The 4281-nt window shown below is 42.5% G+C and overlaps 1 non-coding gene across 1 annotated transcript; it reads left to right on the top strand.

Annotated features, from left to right (window-relative positions):
- The first annotated feature begins 221 nt into the window (after positions 1 to 221).
- LOC127202443 (U6 spliceosomal RNA) lies at positions 222 to 325 on the top strand. Its single transcript, XR_007832320.1, has one exon. It is a non-coding gene; the product is annotated as a U6 spliceosomal RNA (small nuclear RNA).
- Positions 326 to 4281: the final 3956 nt, after the last annotated feature.

Genomic DNA, 4281 nt, shown 5'->3' with positions numbered 1-4281 from the left:
TTGTCATTAGGTTGCTTTCTGTCTGCCAATGTGGCAAACTCAATTAGCCCACCAATAATCCGTATGCCTTCCTTCTCCACTCTCACAGAATTTTGAATCACTCCTTATATACGTTTTCAGTTCCTGACTTGTATTTTAATTATTTGTGTATAGATTTTTATCTTCTTTACAGAGTCACACCTCCTTGTATGTGCAGCAGAGGTTCTGGCTTGTTTACCTTTACGTATATGGTGGCATGTACAATAAACTAGAAATGATGTGGAGAAGATCATCAGGGCCCCTGGGCAGAAATGACAGACAGATTTGTGAAAACTTACTTATTTTTTTAAAATTATGAACAGGTATACAAAAATGTAGAAGGTCAATATAATAAAGGTGCCAGGTAGGATTTGAACATGTGAAATTGAAGTGTGCTCTGAATGAAGAGGAGAAAGTACGTGTCCATCTGAAGCTAGGTATTTCCTTCAGAGGGGAGTACCAATGCTATGCAGCCTAAGCGTGGCTGGTATGTTTCAAGAAAATGAGTAAGCCTAGAGTGGAGTGACAGAAACTAGGTGCAGTGAAGGGTTTGGCTGCAGAGGAGATAATTAAGGATCATGTGACACCTGGTGATGACTTCAGATGTTATTGGAGGTAGGAAATCCTTGTCCTGGAGCAGTGGTGATGGAGGAAGTACTAGTGGTCAGCTGTGGCTAAGGCTGGCGTTTGGGCTTCCAGAATATGCTGATGAGATCACAGCGTAAAAGGTCAATAAAAAGATGGCTCTGGGCTCTTTTGTCAGGCCACCTGGGAAAAAATGGAGTATAGTTCACTTGGATAATTAAGAAATGAAAGCTAAATTAGATACGGACAGAGGAAAGCTATCTTTTTGAGATAATAAGGATTTAAACATATATGCATGCTAACATAAATGATGATGGGAACTGAAGGGGAAGAAAAAAAGGACAGAGATCAGGGATGTGCTTTGACTGGGTGAGCAGGCTGTGGTGCTATACATGGTTTGCCTCAAAAGGACCACTGTGTGTCCAAGGAAGAAACATAAGGGTTATAGATCCATCAAAGAGCGGTAGATTCTTTGAGTATGTGCCCAGCAGTGGTATAGACCCTACTGCTGAAGATACCAAATATGTGGGTCACAGACCATGGAGAAATCAAGCTGACCAGGAAGCATCATCCCCGTTGGAGAGCGTTACTACTATCAAACAGTGCTATGCACTCCACTAAGGAAGAAAAGTAGTCAACAATTATACCCAGTATGAAAGCTGCAATCCTCAATAACCAGTGGCCTGATTAAGTGTACTCATTGGAGCAATTGTGGCAAAAACATTTTGGGATTAATCAACTGCTTAGATTTAAGGTCTACTCCTCAAGACAGAACTCAGGCTGGTATTGTTGGTGGGCCCAGAAGCCATGACTGAGTAGATCATAGGTCCTCTGGGAGAACCTACTACTATTGTTCTGCTAATTGCACACAGTAGTCAATTCCTCTTTAAATACTTGTCTTTATAAACTAATACAGCTCTCTACCCTTATCAGAGGAGCTTATTTTTGTAGTTAATTGTTACAATAAATTTATTTGTTTGGCCTAAGAAGCTGATAATTGACTCAAGAAACTGAAACATACTTTAAAGCTGCAAGCACTATGTTGGGCAGAATCTAAACTGATTCTAATCTACTCGTAAACTAAAATAAACTATTCTAAACCTCACAACATACATATATCCCAAGCACTTGCCAATCTGATTCTCGGAGGCTTCTCTCCTCCTCTCCTGTCAACCATCAACCCTCAACCCTCCTCTCTCCCCGACAACTTTCAATTCTTGGCTCCTCCCTCTCTCTAGGAAGTCCTACCTTCCACTTCCTGTTCTTCTGCCCAGCTGATTGGCTAAACACTCAAGACATTCCTCCACAGTAAATGATGATCAGTACAGAGCCTCCCCCACTTCTGCCTCCCCTCCCCACCCACTCCCTTTCTTCTCCCCTCTCTGCTCATTCCCCCTGGCAAAATTCAGAGAATAAGAAATTATATAGAATGTTCTGCCATCTCTGTTTTTGTTGGGTAGCTTCCATTCTCCACAGTTGAGTGGAGAGTGGGGTCTGACTTTCACACGTACTCTGGTGCCTCATATTTGACCAAGTCCCCTGAATGGAGAGACCTGGTGGCACTCAGAGGAAGGATAGCAGGCTACCAAGAAGAGATTTGATACCCTCTGAGCATATACAGGGGGAGGAAGTCCCCCTCAGTCACAGTCATAGGGGAGGGGAGTTAGGGGAAAATGGGAGGAGGGAAGAAGGGGAGGATACAAGGGAGGGGGAGGGGATAACCATTAAGATGTAATATGAATAAATTAATAAAATTTAAAAAGAAAAAAAAAAAGAATGTTCTGTCCTAACTGGGACACATACATCACACCTCTCATCCCTTAAGGCTCAGGAATCTTGGAGAAAGTGTCAGAAACACTGTAAGGGCTAGAAGTATTAGACAGTTGCTGTAGAAAGCTGTTTTGCAGGTGTGACGGGATTATTGGCTAGATGCACTCATAGTGGCTGTGACTGGGCGTACAAGACATGAGCAAGATCAAGCCAGCCCAAGTACCATAGTGAGGGCCCATGATGTCCCATCTCAATCTGAGGAGCTACCGGCAGTTGATGGATGCTGGGGATGCAGAGGCAGATTCCTTCTGATGCAATGCTTGAGAGCCTGCCCATGTTCTAGAGGAGGGACTTATATGCATATACTGGCAGTGCTGAGAGGACTCAGGCGGCCAAAACATGAGGAGGATAAAGTGAGCGTAGGTACATGGAGTTGAGAAGAAAAGGGTATAGATTTGGCCAAAGCACATTATATCCATGTATGGAATCCTCAAGCCGTAACTGTTTTAACAAAATGGTGGAGAGGACACTGGGAGCAAGCAGACATTTTCTTTTGTGTGTTTGTGTCAAGCGGTGAATCAGCAAACCTGTAATGTTTGTGATCTTTTGGGCAAACTACAAGAAGATGAAAAGTAGCTATTAACCATGAACTTTACATTATCTGAAGTCAAAAAGACTGGGAAGTGAACTCTGAGACCTCCCCTTAGTAGCAGTACAAATGGGAAGAAATTAGTTAAATCACCTAGTCTCATTTAGAAGAAAAGAATTTAAAAAAATCACTTCTTATGAGTTAGGCTGTGATAGATTTATGACAAAAGGCTACACAACTATTGTGTTTTATTTTTATAAGGTATATTTAAAAGAAGTATGTAGTGGAGTTAATTTGAAGAACTGTAGAAATTGTGGTTAGGATTACACATGAAATTATGGCTGTAGTGAGAAACATCTCCAGGAAAGGCTAATGCTGGCACCCTGCTTCTAAATACCAAGTTTAAGTTAACTCATTGGCAAAGAACAGGGTGATGCCAGACATGAGAAGACATATCTGAGAGTATCTAGAAGAGCTCTAGGTTCTGCCCACTCTTCTAGTATATATCACTGATCTGGCGATTAATCAACTGCTCAGCTCTAAGGTCCCCCTTCACAAGACAAAACTCAGGCTGGTACTGTTAGTGGGCCTAGAACATGTGACTGGTATATCATGGGCCACTGGTAGAACCTATTGCTACTGCTTTGCTAACTGGACACAGTAGCACACTGTTCTCTAAATACATATCTTTTTAATTTTGGCAGAATTCCAAGATGGCCAGAGTAACATTCATACTCTGGTATAGCTGCCCCGTCTTTTCCCTGGGCTTATGATACAGGCGTATTCCTCATCCATGGCTTCATTTTATATTGTCTTAACAATCCATGGTCTTTCTCTTCTGAGGCTAGAGTAAATGTGGGGCAGAAGGCTAAATCAAGACTTCTTGATTCCGCTCAGGAATTTTTGCATTGTACTCTTCAGAGTTCTCACTACATCTTTGGAGCTCTTCTCTGTTTCCAGCCTTACCTCTCTTACTGCAACCTTACCTTGCTGCCTTTATTCTTTGTCCTGAGTCATCTAATACAGGCAAATCTAGTCCCACTTTCCCACAAATATGTCAGGTTCATTTTTTTCCTCGTGCATGGCTTGTTCTTGCTTAATCCATCAAAATGGATTAACCTTGGCTACCAACTTGACACACCCGGGAAGAGACACCTTCAGCTGAAGAACTGCCCCCACACGTTGGCCTCTGCTCATTGTATAGGGAATTTTATTGTTTTGCTACTTGAAGTAGGAAGGCCTAGCCCACTGTGGGTAGTATGGTCCCTGGGCAGGTGGGTCTGTGCCGTACAAGAGCTTTAGCTGAGTGTGAGCCCAAG

Source organism: Acomys russatus, chromosome 18 (genome assembly GCF_903995435.1).
Source record: "Acomys russatus chromosome 18, mAcoRus1.1, whole genome shotgun sequence".
In the NCBI taxonomy this organism is placed as follows: Eukaryota; Metazoa; Chordata; class Mammalia; order Rodentia; family Muridae; genus Acomys; species Acomys russatus.
Note: the sequence above shows the minus strand (reverse complement) of the source record. Positions and strands in the feature narration are given on the sequence as shown.